Consider the following 13,990-nt stretch of genomic DNA (forward strand, 5'->3'; position numbering starts at 1 on the left):
AAGGTCAGCAGATCGAGACCATCTTGGCTAACACGGTGAAACCCCGTCTCTACTAAAAAAAATAAAATAAAATAATACAAAAAATTAGCCGGGCGTGGTGGCAGGTGTCTGCAATTCCAGCTACCAGGGAGGCTGAGGCAGGAGAATGGGGTCAACCTGGGAAGCGGAGCTTGCATTGAGCCAGGATCACACCGCTGCATTCCAGCCTGGACAACAGAGCGAGACTCCACCTCAAAAAAAAAAAAAAAATACACACACACAGCAGTTCAAGGCCAACCTGGACAACAATATATATATACACATACAGAAAAATGGCTGGGTGTGGTGGCTCACACCTGTAATCCCAGCATTTTGGGAGGCTGAGGTGGGCGGATCACCTGAGGTTAGGAGTTCAAGACTAGCCTAACATGGTGAATTCCCGTCTCTACTGAAAATACAAAAAAATTAGCCAGGCATGGTGGCGCATGCCTGTAGTCCCAGCTATTCAGGAAGCTGAGGCAGAAGAATTGCTTGAACTTGGGAGGCGGAGGTTGTAGTGAGCCGAGATGGTCCACTGCACTCCAGCCTGGGGAACAGAGCGAGACTGTGTCTCAAAAAAAAAAATTAATTAATTAATGTAATTTAGTAAGTAGTAGGAACACTGACTCTTCCTTTTTTTTAAACTTGTATTCTTCTTTGTGAATTATTGGTGCGTATGTTTTGTCCATTTTTAGGATCTTGGTGCTTTACTGACATACACATTATGCATATATTATAAATTTTAATATTTTATACCAAAAATTAATTCTAAGTATATTTCCAATTTAATATTCTTCTTTTAGTTTTGCATAATCAAAATTTGGGAGAAAAAATTCAAATTATACCTGTCCATCTTTTCCTCTGTATTCCTCCTTATTACATTTCAATAGTTAGAAAAGTCTCTTTTTCATGGAAATGTTGGTATCTGTTGAGGTGGGTGATGAATGGTTACATGGCGGTTCATTTTGCTATTCTCTCACTTGGGTGTATATTGGAAAATGTTCATAATAAAAGCTTTTTTTTTTTTTTTTTTTTTTCAGATGGAGTCTCGCTCTGTGGCCACCGCGCCCGGCTAATTTTTTGTATTTTTAGTAGAGACAGGGTTTCACTGTGTTAGCCAGGATGGTCTCGATCTCCAAAAGCTTTTTTTTAATGCTAGTCCAGGGAAACAGTAGAAGTGGAGAAGAAACAAAGAAATCTCTGTAACTGGCTGTGATCAGTAATAAAAACTTTTTTTAAAAACCATCTCTTCCTCATTGCTAGAAAAATCATCCTATTTTATTTCTACTAGTTTTTCTCCCATCCCTTTCATCTTCCAGTTGAGGAAGGGCACCCATGAGGTTAAAAAGTAACTAGCTGACTGTGACTCATCTTCCCCCCCTACTAAACTTAGCCACCATCCTTTCTTTTTTAGGCACAGCAAAAACACCCCAAGGCAGGGCTATTTGGAAAGGGCTAGGATTCAATTAAAGAAAGCTGGGCTGGTAGCTTCCAAGCGACTGTTGTTTTATTCCTACAAACTTACACCAACCCTAACCCACACGGTAAGGCCAGAGATGTGCTGATAAACCTAACAGCCAGCTCTCCAAGGAAAGGACACCTTGATGTGTAGCCACTTCTTTGGTGTAAATCTTTGCACCCTGACCAATTTCAAGTTACTATTGTGATGTCACTGAACTGGGAGTTGGGGGTAGATGGGCAGCAGCACCCCATTACACATTAATACCAGTTTCACCACACAGATATAATAGACACAAATACCCTCAGGAGCATAGATAATGGCAAAAGGTAACTTAAGAATTATGAAATGATGAATTGTTTTAAATACAAATTACTTATAAATATTCATATTTCAATATAACTTATTTACTCATTAGTACATATAATTTAATTTTAAATCACAGCTGGCTATATTTAACAATCATCTTGCAAAACCTCTAAAAATTTAACAGTCAGCTCTCAGGGCCTGATACAAGGACAATTTAGCACATCACTGGGAGATAGAAGAATAACAAAAGCAAGACTTTTTTTTTCAATCATGGTAACATATATATAGCAAAATTTACCATTTTAACCATTAAAACATTTTTTTTGAGATAGGGTTGCCCAGGCTGGAGTGCAGTGGTGTGATCTCAGCTCACTTGAGTCTTGACCTCCCTGGCTCAAGCGATCCTCCTATTTCAGCCTCCCAAGTAGCTGGGACTACAGGTGCAGGCCACCATGCCTGGCTAATTTTTGTAGAGACAGGGTTTTGCCATGTTGTGCAGGCTAGTCTTCAACTCCTGAGCTCAAGTGATCCTCCAGTCTCAGCCTTCCAAAGTGTCGGGATTACAGGTGTAAGCCACTGTGCCTGGCCCATTTTAACCATTTTAAAGTGTACAATTCAGTGGCATTAAGTACATTCACAATGTCTTGCAACAATCATCACCATCCATTCCTAGAACTCTTCCATCATTCCAAACAGAAACTCTGAACACGTGAAACAGTAACCCCCTCACCTCAGCCCTTGGTAATAACCTCTATTCCACTATCTGTCTCTATGAGTTTGACTATGGTAGGTACCTCATATAAGTGGAATCATATAACATTATCCTTCTGTGTCTGGATTATTTCACTTAGCATAATGTTTTCAAGGTTTGTCCATGTTGTACTATGTATTAGAATTTCATTCCTTTTAAAGTGAAACCAAAATTTCAAGACCAACATTTAGAGCCACCATCAGTATACAGACAATTAACCAGGCCTGGAGGGAAGATGCATTGACCTCACTCCACTTTCTCACTTCTTTTGGAACAACCCCAGCCTAGAGTTGCCGAAATACAGAAGGCTAGGTGAATCCCTCTATGCAAAACACAACCAGAGGGGAAGGCCCCGGGACAGCCTTAGGAAGGAGCACAAAAGAACCTGGAAAGGATAAGATGTGTGTGGTAGGCATGATAAAATCCTATTATGTCATCTTTTCAATGAACCCAGATCAGTTATCATTTGTTCTAAAAGTGTGGTTTCCAGACCAACAGCATCACCATCACCTGGGACCTTGTTCAAACTGCAATTCTTAGGCCCAACCCTAGATCTACAGAATCCTAAACTCTGGGGATGGGATCCAGCAGTTTGGGTTTTAAGAAGCCTCCAGGCCATGCATGATAGCTTGTGCCTGTAATCCCAGCTATTGGGAGGCTAAGGTGGGAGAATCCCTGAGCCCAGGAGTTTGAGGCCAGTTTGGGTAACATACCAAGACCATCATCTCTAAAAACTAAAAATAAATAATCTTTGTCAAGTGCAAGAATCCTGCCAAGTGATTCTGATACATTCTGAGGTTTGAGAACCCTGGTTCTATAGTAATAATTCTAGACTCAAACTATTGATGTCTAAAAGGTCCCCAAACCACCCCATGAGCATTTCATAAATATAGATTGCCAGTCATGACTTTACATCAAGTATGAGGAAATGGGAACAGAGATAAGTTATGTTAATGGGGGAAGTTATAATACCGTTTTTTTTTTTTTTTTTTTGAGATAGAGTTGCCCAGGGTGGAGTGCAATGGTGCGATCTCGGCTTCACTGCAAGCTCCGCCTCCCAGGTTCATGCCATTCTCCTGCCTCAGCCTCCCGAGTAGCTGGGACTACAGGCGCCTGCCACCTTGCCCGGCTAATTTTTTTTGTATTTTTTAGTAGCAACGGGATTTCACCATGTTAGCCAGGATGGTCTCGATCTCCTGACCTCGGGATCCACCCGTCTCAGCCTCCCTAAGTGCTGGGATTACAGGCATGAGCCACCGCGCCCGGCCATTATAATACTTTTAACACACTTGCATAAACATGACTTAGGAAATATTGTGTTTGCCAAAGATTATTTAGACAGCAGAGTTCTCAAAACCATCCACTGCAAACATGCATTACTCCTGGTAGGCCAGATCTGGTATTCTATGATATCTGTGAAACTCCAAATTAAATTCTCTTCCCACAGATGGGTGCTGGCATAGGCTGTCATGAAGAGCATTCAGGCTTAGAATCCAGAACAAGAACCAAGTTCCAGTCCCTGTTCTGCCCTCCAGATTTAACCCCACCTATGAGAGATCGTTTATTTTGGCATAAAATTGGGACAGTAGCAGTTCCTGCAATGCACACATTTTTTGCAAAAATCAGCAATAATGTCAACCTCCATTACACTTTCCTTCTTCCTTAGGAGCACCTTCTTTCTGTTTAGAGAGTGGGTTTGGTAAATCAGGAAGGTGGGGCTAGCCCCAGAAGGAGATAATAAGTGGTCCAAGGCAACCCCATTTGAACAGCCATGAATGGGTTAGGAGTGGCCACGTGACCCACTTCTGACCAAAAAGAAATAAGGACAAACCTGCTAAGACACTCTGAAGTTCCTCCAGGCTAAAAAGACAGAGTCAGCCAGCCAAATTCCCCCTTTCTCCTGGCCCTGGATGTTGTCAGGACATGATGTCTGGAGCTATGGCTTCAAAAGGATTCTACTTAATATCGATTGTATAGCGTCTGTCTAGCTCGTTATATGAGGAAAGTTCTCAAATTCAAAAGTACACAAAAGTCATGTGGGGAGCAGTTAAAATACAGATTTTCGGTGAGGACCCTGGAGATCTTGGGTAGGCCCCAGAAACTTCATTTAATCCAGTTTAAATAAGCAACCCTGGCATTCTCCTCATAAGAATCAGTCCAGGCCCTGTTTCTTACGCAAGTGGTTTTCAGACCCTAGTTCCAAAACTGCCACTCGCTATGTGTGCAGCCACTCACAGTCCTTACTTAAAATTTATTTTGCCCCATCATGTGCGAGGTGTGGCAGGAGAAAGATGGAGGGGACGTGATCTCGCTCTCAAGGAGCACGTAATCTCCTAAGAGAAATAGAACAGGTATATAACTAGTCTAAGGACAAAGTGGCATGTGAGAACTATTACGAATTGCAGGGTAGAGGAAGATGGACAATGTACCCCTAAGAAATTCAAAGAGCTCTCATGTGACTTAGGCTTTGAACAATAATGGGATTTCAATAGGGAAAGAACTTTCCAGGCAGAGAAAACAGTAAAAACAAAGCTCCCACTATGATTATGAACATTGAGACTTATTTGGAAAAGAGTAGTTAGTTTGGAGTTGAGTGGGAGTTTAAGGACACCATGAAGGGAGCAAGAGCTACAAAAGTAATTTTCAAAACTGGATCATTTTTGTGGCAGGCCAGGACTAGAGGGTGGACTAGATTTTCTAGGCCATGGGAAACTGTCCATTCATACTGCACACTTGTAGCAAGGGCCAAGTATGTGCTCAGCAGCACTGTGCTAGCCAGAGGGGGCTGCATGGTCCCTGCCCTCAGTGGAGCTCAAAGCTGAAGAGAGGAGGCAGGTATGTGATCAGACATAGTAAGGTGTGAACATTCCCATGCTGGGGAAATCACAGAGTCAGGAGTGTGTAGGAGAGGCCCCTGACCCAGATTGTATCAGGGAAGGAGACCGTATCTAAGATGAACATTGGAGGTCTGGACAGGCTAAGCAGGGAAGCAAGGAGCCATGTTTCTCCAAGGCTAAATCTCTGCCTTGATTTCCTTCCTGTTACCCAGCACTTTCATTTTATCTGAAAACATTTATTACATAACTTTGCCAGGCACTGGGGCAGATGCAAAGGGAAGTAGGGATTTATATTTCAGGCCAGCAGTTCCTTACATGGAATCCTCGGACCCTCTAGGACCTATCCCTCGATACTCATCTGGCCTGTCTCCCATACACCTACAGAATGGATTTAATTTCTAAGGGACCTCCATCTCCACCTCTGGGACTTGCCTGCCGTAACAGACATGCCATTCCTTCAGTGTGCTTTGGTCTAGCTTTCTCATCTCCATGACTGTGCATAAGCCCTTCTTCTCTAGCCCTGGCTCAATATAAAGCTTCCTCCTCCAGGAAGCCTTCTCTGACGACTAATGATACAGTTAGGGGCACCTCTTCTGTTACTCCATGGCAGTCTGCACATATCTGTCAAATTATTATACTAATCATACAGTCCTATGATTTTTGAATCATTGATTTACTGATCTGAGTCAGTGTGTTTCATTCTTGAATCTCTAGTGCCCGTCACTTATATATAAAATAAAGAAATGCACCTTTGCCCATTTGGCAGAGGCCACTGACCTCCTGCCTAGCTCTCGAAGACCCTACCCCAAGGTTCTGAGCTGCCTCCCCTCCCTTTAGATGCTGCCCTAAGTCTTGCTCCCACGAGGATGGGCCACCAGAGTCATGATGCAGCACATCATCCTGCTTCAGCCTCTGCTGTCCACTCCTCACCTGGACCCCCTGGATACTCAGAATGACCTAGATCAATATTAAGTTCATCTTAGACAAGTGGTTTGGACTTAGACTCTCCTTCCCCTCTGAAAGAATTCAGCCCCATGGCTTAATCTCCCAGCCCTGTCTTTTTCAGCTGATTTCCCTTTATATTTATTTATTCATTTATTTATTTATTTTGAGACAGGGTCTCATTCTGTCATCCAGGTTGGAGTTCAGTGGCATGATCTTGGCTCACTGCAACCTCTGCCTCCAAGGTCCAAGTAACCTCCTACCTCAGTCTCCCCAGTAGCTGGGACTATAGGCACATGCCACCATGCTTGGCCAATTGTTTTATATTTTTGGTAGAGTAATGGTTTCACCCAGGCTGGTCTCGAACCCCTGAGCTCAGGCGATCCACCTATTTTAGCTTGGGATTACAAGCATGAGCCACTGTGCCTGGCCTGATTCCCCCACTTTTAACCCATTATACAGAGTGGTAAAGCATAGGATATAGTCATACTGACAAGTTTAAATCCTGGCTGTGCCGCTCATCAGTGTGCAACTTTGAGCAAATTACTCAACCCCTTTGTGCCTCTGTTTCCTCATCTTACATTGGCAATGATAATACTAGTACCCACCTACTATGGGTGAAAATTTAATGAAATATCATACCGGATGTCTAGTACAGGGTCAGGATCATAGAAGACACTTGGTGAACATTAGCTATCAATGTCTCCAGCAGAGAGAGGCAGGTCTCTCACAGACTAAGACAGAGTCTGGCTGAAGATAGGGGTCCAGGCTCCAAAGTCAAGGTCAGGCCCCTCAGTGCCCATGGCCATTGATATCACCAGAAGAAATTTCTCTGACAAAGGCCCCTGCCCCAGAAAGTCTACCTAGTCTACGGGTCCTGATTTATTCCATCTACCTCCTGTCTCTGCTTCTGCAGCAAAAGACACCCTGGAATCAATCAGACCATTAAAAACAGAGCTAGGCCAGGTGCCATGGCTCATGCTTGTCATCCCAGTACTTTGGGAGGCTGAAGCAGACAGATGGCTTGACTCCAGGAGTTTGAAACCAGCCTGGGAAATGTGGTAAAACTCTGTCTCTACAAAAAATACAAAACATTAGCTGGGCGTGGCAGTACATGCCTATAGTTCCAGCCACCTGGGAGGCTACAGTGGAAGGGTTGCTTGCATGCAGGAGTTTGAGGCTGCAGTGGGCCATGGTTGTGCCACTGCACTCCAGTCAGGGTGACAGAGTGAGACTGTTTTTAAAAAAAAAAAAAAAAAAGAAGTAGGGTATATAAGCATCTGTACCCCACTGTAATGTCAAGTAAAATCACTCTGTGATTTTCCTCCATGTATAATATGGGGGAAAATGAATATTCCCCCATAAAATATGTATTAATACAAAATTAATGTGAAATATAATGTAAAATTAATAAAGTAAATTAACATAATTTATGTAATATAATGTAAAATTAATATCATTTATAAAAGTTAGAATTTTATAATTAATACATTAATATAATGTAAAATTAATGGAAAATAATGTAAAATTAATATTCCCCCATAATATATGTATTTTCCCCCATCTATGCCTTTTCTCTAATTATCCTCTTTTGTGAGTTGACTTTTCAGTAAACCTTCAGAGGGCAAAGGGGATCCTTTCTCTTGTCCCCTACAGTAATTTTATACAATATTTTAAAATAATTTTGGGCCAGAGGTCCATGCCTGTAATCCCAGCACTTCAGGAGACCAAAGCAGGAGGATCACCCAGGAGTTTGAGACCAGCCTGGGCAACATAGCGAGACTCTATCTGTACAAAAATTTTTAATAATAATAATAATAAGCTGGGCATGCCTATACTCCCAGCTACTCTAGAGGCTGAGGTGGAAGGATTGCTTAAGCTCAGGAGTTTGTGGGTATGGTGAGCTATGATTACACCAGTGCATTCCAGGCTGGACTACAGAGCAAGATCCCCTTTCTAAAAATTAAAAAAGTAACAATTTTGTGTATGAAACAAAGTTTTGACTGCAACTCATTATGCGAAGTCACGTGTGACATTTCCACTTGCAGTGTCATGTGGGCACGCAAAGAGTTTCTAATTTTGGATTTTCAGATTGGGGATACTCAAGCTGTATCCATGACTGAGTTTAGAAGTCTGTCTATAAACTCCTTGAAATTGTATGAAAAATGTTAAGTATATATTTATTTTTATCAGGATCCATGGCTTCATTCAGATTCTTATAGGGGTCTGTGATTCTAAGGATGAGAACCACTGAGTCAGCAGGTGCTTGCACAGCATCAAAAAGTAGTAGTAGCAGAAGCTGAAGTTGGGTAAGACTCAGAAAATGTTTTCCTGAGTCCCCTGTAGAGGAGGAGTAAGAGAGAAGATGCTGGGGGCTGATCATGGCACAGGCTTATAGCTCTAAAGGACCTTCTCCAGGGAAGATGGTTCAATCGCATATAAATCAGGAGAACTTGTTCCCAGTAATCACAGGGCCCCTCTATATTAGATTCTGTTAATGATTTAATATGCCACCTCTCTAGCAGGGGTGAGTGCCTAAACCCAGAGGAATGAATCCACAGTGACTGGGCAGGGAGGTCTCTTGATGACTTGACAAAATGAAGTAGAGGTGGGCATGGGGGGGCTTCCTGCTCTGTTACATGTCAGGCTGTTTGTTCTGTGTGTTGCTTCTAGGCCTAAAGGGTTAATTATTTCATTAGGGAGGAGGAGGAAAATGGAAGGTTTTTTTTTTTTTTTTTTTTATTTTTTTTTTTTTGAGATAGAATCTTGCTGTCACTCAGGCTGGAATGTAGTAGTACAATCTTGGCTCACTGCAACCTTTGACTCCTGGGCTCCAGTGATTCTCCCACTTCAGCCTCCCATATAGCTGGGACTACAGGAGCGCACCACACCTGGCTAATTTTTATAGTTTTTTTCATGTGTGTGTTTGTTTCTGATAGAGACAGAATTCACCATGTTGCCCAGGCTGTAGAAGGTCTTTTCCATAGTAATTTACAGTCTGACACTTAGCTGCAATTTATTTCTGGTGCTGATTGTGGATATAATATTCACTCTATTTTTTCATGTCAAGCAGTATTGACCAAGAAGCAGTATGGCAATTTACTGACATCAAACAACCTGAATCTTTAAAAAGAATTCTTCAAAGGTGGCGGTTCAGGTTCCCATAGCAAAAGCTCTCAGTCCAGTTCAAACAAAACCAAACACTAATAAATTACTCCCAATAAAACCAACAACAGGCCTTAGATAGCAATCCTAAATTCCTCAGGGAATTAATGTAGTACTCCATCTCAGTTTCAACTAAGTTAATCAACAAACAAACAAACAAACAAACAAAAAAACATTCAGTTGGAGCTCCACATTGTTCTAGAGTTGTTAGTGCTGTAAAACTATGTGGTGAGTTTACAGAGGAAAAAAAAAACTGCTAATCAAATCACAAGGGAGATGTGATTGGTATAATAAAGAACTATCCTTGGCCGGGCGCAGTAGCTCACGCCTGTAATCCCAGCACTTTGGGAGGCTGAGGCAGGCGGATCACGAGGTCAGGGGTTTCTACCCTGACAAACATAGTGAAACCCCGTCTCCACTAAAAATACAAAAATTAGCCTGGCATGGTGGCGTGTGCCTGTATTCCCAGCTACTTGGGAAGCTGGACCACTTGAACCTGTGAGGCAGAGGTTGCAGTGAGCAGTGGCTGACAGAGCAAGACTCTGCCTCAAAAACAAACAAACAAACAAAAGAACTATCCTTGAGAAGGAAGGTTTTAGCATTTACCATATTACCTAGAGTTTATACATAATGACCAAAATCTAAGTTTTCTTGGAAAGGTGATATGTTTTTATTAATGCTTTATTCAATTTATGAAGTATGCACATATTCATATAAGTGTTTCTAAAACCTAGTTTCTCAGTCCGGCATGGTGGCTTACACCTGCAATCCCAGAACTTTGGGAGGCTGAGGCGAGCGGATCGTCTGAGGTCAGGAGTTCGAGACCAGCCTTGGCAACATGGTGAAACCCCACCTCTACTAAAAACACAAAAATTCGCTGGGTGTGGCCCCAGGTACTCAGGAGGCTGAGGCAAGAGAATCGCTTGAACCTGGGAGGCAAAGTTTGCAGTGAGCTGAGATGGCACCACTGCACTCCAGCCTGGGTGACAGAGAGAGACGCTGTCTCAAAACATAAAAAAATTAAAAAAAAAAAAGCATAGTTTCTCGAAGTGAGGCCCGAATCACAGTCATCCAGGGAGCTGCTTAAATAAGCAGAATCTGCATGTTGTATAAGCTTCCTGGGTGATTTTGATGCACCCTGAAGTTTGGGAACTACAGCTTTAGAAGTTACCTGAGCTTAACCTGCTAACCCTTCCCAGCTCCATCAGAAAAGGGCTGTGAACCTCTGCCTGAACACCTCTAGTGAGAGAGCTCTCGCCAACATCAAGGCTGCCCAGTCTGTGGGTTTTAAAAGCCACTTCCTCAAATTCAACCAGAGCCTACCACCTAGCTCTGCCAAACACCTCAAAGAGCGAGTTTATTCCCTTGTCCACATGTCAAACACCTCTGGCATTTAGGGCTGCTGGCTAGCATGCACCCCCCACACTCACTGCAAACTTCTCTCTTCTTTTTCTTTAGAGACAAGATCTCACTCTGTCACCTAGGCTGGAGTGCAGTGGCACAATCATAGCTCCCTGCAGTCTCAAACTCCTGGGCTCAAGGGATCCTCCTACCTCAGGCTCCCAAGTAGCTGGGACAACAGGTGAGCTCCCTTTCCAGTTGAAACAGTTCTAGTTCATCCAACCCCATTTCACATCAGCTTGACGAGAAGAAAATAAGAAAAAGAAAAACATTTGTTCAAATTTAGTTAACAATCTACGAAGCCACAAATCCAAATTACTATGAACCAAGCACTGATGGAGTTATGGTAGGGCGGAGAGGATAAGAGAACAGGCTTTTGTATCCTGGCAGCTGGATTTAAGCTTTAGTTCACAAACGGTCTGAACTTGACCAAGGACGATGATATGGAACCTTGGGATCCTCAGCTGTAAACCAATGTTAACAACCCCATTGCAGGTTGAAGTGAAGATTAGATAAGACAGTCTAAGATGAGTGTTATTAAAAGTTGCTCCAGGGAGGACACTGCAGTGTCTATCAAACTGCCTCCATACGTAGCCCTAATTGCAGTGAAAACAAACCCTCAAGGGCTAGGTTTAGATCAAATCGCAGCCCAAATCCCACGCAAAATGTTTTCGAGGTTTCTTGTTTTAGATTTAAAAGGTATATAATTTTTGGATTCTACTTCAAAATATATCTGTGATTGTTTTAGTATAAAAAGTGTTTTTAATCTGAAATATTTGTGTAAAAATGACACTCAAAGAAAATCTCCTCCTCTTGTTTTTGTTTGCTTGCTTGTTTGTTTCTCACCCAGGCTGGAGTGCAGTGGTGTGATCATAACTCACTGTGGCCTTGAACTCCTGGGCTTAAGTGATCCTCCCTCTCCAGCCTCCCAAGTAGATGGGACTACAGGTGGGCGTTACCATGCCCAGCTAATTTTTAAACTTTTTGTACAGATGGGGTCTTGCTATGTTGCCCAGGCTTCCCCACCCCTTGTTTATTCTGGAACTTCAGGTATTCCCTGGCACACTGCCCACCATCCCCAGTGCCTGCCATTCATCTTGATCTCCCTCGGAGAAAAGCAGGCTTAGTCTACAAGCACATAATAAGTGAGCTCAGGAAAACAAAAGAGTGGCTGGACATAAACAAAGAAACATGCCACTGGACATGAGCCTGGGGATGACCAAGAGACTCACCCTTTAAACACTAAGGCCTGGAGTGGTACATGGCTTGACTGTGCAGGTTACTCTCTAAATTGCTTGCAGAGAAAAATGATCCCTAACCAAATGCAAGAACATCTAGGAGGGAAATTCACAGAAGCCTTTGATCCAGTAGCTGTGTGTCGGTGCCTGTCTACATGTGGGTGGGGGCAGGGGTGTACTTGCATCCATATCCTCAATCAACAGAAATCTGACATGAGCTGAATGAAGATGGCCTTGGCCTGATAGGGCTCTGGGGAGTCAGCAGCTCTTGGGTCGCTGGGGTTATCCATTTTCTTATTCCTGTCCACTTCCTCTCCTACTTGCTCTTCCATCTGTGTCTGAGAATTCCCTGGCAACGAAAAACCTAGGGTTTGGGCGCTGGGCATGGTGGCTCATGCCTATAATCCCAGCACTTTGGGAGGCTGAGGCAGGTGGATCACCTGAGGTCAGGAGTTCAAGACCAGCCTGACCAACATGGCAAAACCCCGTCTCTACTAAAAATACAAAAAAATAGCTGGGCGCGGCATCAGGTGCCTGTAGTCCCAGCTACTCAGGAAGCTGAGGCAGGAGAATGGCGTGAACCTGGAAGGCAGAACTTGCAGTGAGCCAAGATCGAGCCACTGCACTCCAGCCTGGGCGACATCTCAAAAAAAAAAAAAAAAAAAATTCTAGGGTTTGGTTATCAATAGTTACCAGTTACCTCCTGAGTAGCTGGGACTATAGGCACGTGGTGGCATGCACCTGTAGTCTCAGCTACTCAGGAGGTTGAGGTGGGTGAAACACCTGAGCCTGGGAGGCAGAGTGAGCTGTATCCAGGCACTGCACTCCAGCCTGGGCTACAGGAGTGATACTGCATCTTAAAACAAAACAAAAAATTAAAGGGCAAACAGTAGGGAATGGAAAAGGGTGGTGGGGTGTCATGGACTGGTGGGCAGAAGAATGGATAACTTGGAGAGGACCACCCTATCTATCCTTCCCACTGTCAGCAGGAGAGAGCAGATACCGAGTTGCATGAAAAGCACGAGTTATGCAGGACCCACTCTGCTCTATCAGCTCAGAAGACTTGCATTGACCCGGGGGGCACTTCTGCCAGCAAATTGTTGAGAAGCAATCCTCCTTGGCCCCAAAGTCTCCAGCTGGTCAAAGTCATGACAAACTGGTGAGACTGCGCCACCGGCCAACTCAAGTCATAGATCCTATAGTGATCAAACTCCGATGTGCCGGGCACTGTGCCGAGGGCATTAGACGCACGAGAAGGTAAGAAAATGGTAAGGATCTAGGAGAAAGGAGTTTCTTAAATGGAGTAAAGAAAGAATCAAAAAGTAAACTGTAAGAGGTGTTAGGCGCAGTTAGCTACAGTCAAGGTTATCTCGGTCCTTTTTGATGCCCGAGCCCAGCACACGGACTGAATAAATAACTGCCGTGGTCTCTGACCCGCGTCCTGAGCTGTGTAAGCGGCCCTGGATGTCTGGATGGTGCCAGTAGTTAGGCGCCGCACTCGCCTCCCTCTCGCCCACCCGGAGCGCGTCCCGGGCCCGCTGGCCCCCTCCACCCTGTGGCCGCCCGGGCTTGCCCGCAAGGCGGCGGCGAGCACCCACTCTAGGGCGCAGCGCGGAGCCGGGCATCCCCGCGAGACGCTCTCGGGCCATGTTCCCCGTTCCCCGAGCCCAGGACCCCCGGCCCGGAGCCCCTTTACCCCTCGTACCGAGGCCGGGCTGCGCTCCTCCTCTGCGGCTGCGGAGGTCACACCCTGCTCAGGGCCAGACGGCTGGTCTTATCCGGGACGGCGGATCCGCCCCGCTTTGGGGTGGAGACTGAGCCCGAGTTCCTGGTTTTTCCTCTGCCCACGAGACCGGAAAATTCCTGGCTA

At 44.3% G+C, this 13,990-nt stretch overlaps 1 protein-coding gene across 2 annotated transcripts in view; it reads right to left on the reverse strand.

Moving 5' to 3' along the window:
* ANXA4 (annexin A4) overlaps positions 1–13,990 on the reverse strand; it is an 85,219-nt gene extending 71,229 nt beyond the window's left edge. For both annotated transcript variants that reach the window (XM_011945254.1, XM_011945253.1), the window contains exon 1: positions 13,826–13,990. The gene's annotated coding sequence lies outside the window, so the exon portion shown is untranslated. The remainder of the gene's footprint in view (positions 1–13,825) is intronic.

The sequence above is a fragment of the Colobus angolensis genome, unplaced genomic scaffold (assembly GCF_000951035.1).
Source record: "Colobus angolensis palliatus isolate OR3802 unplaced genomic scaffold, Cang.pa_1.0 Scaffold24, whole genome shotgun sequence".
NCBI classification, from domain to species: Eukaryota; Metazoa; Chordata; class Mammalia; order Primates; family Cercopithecidae; genus Colobus; species Colobus angolensis.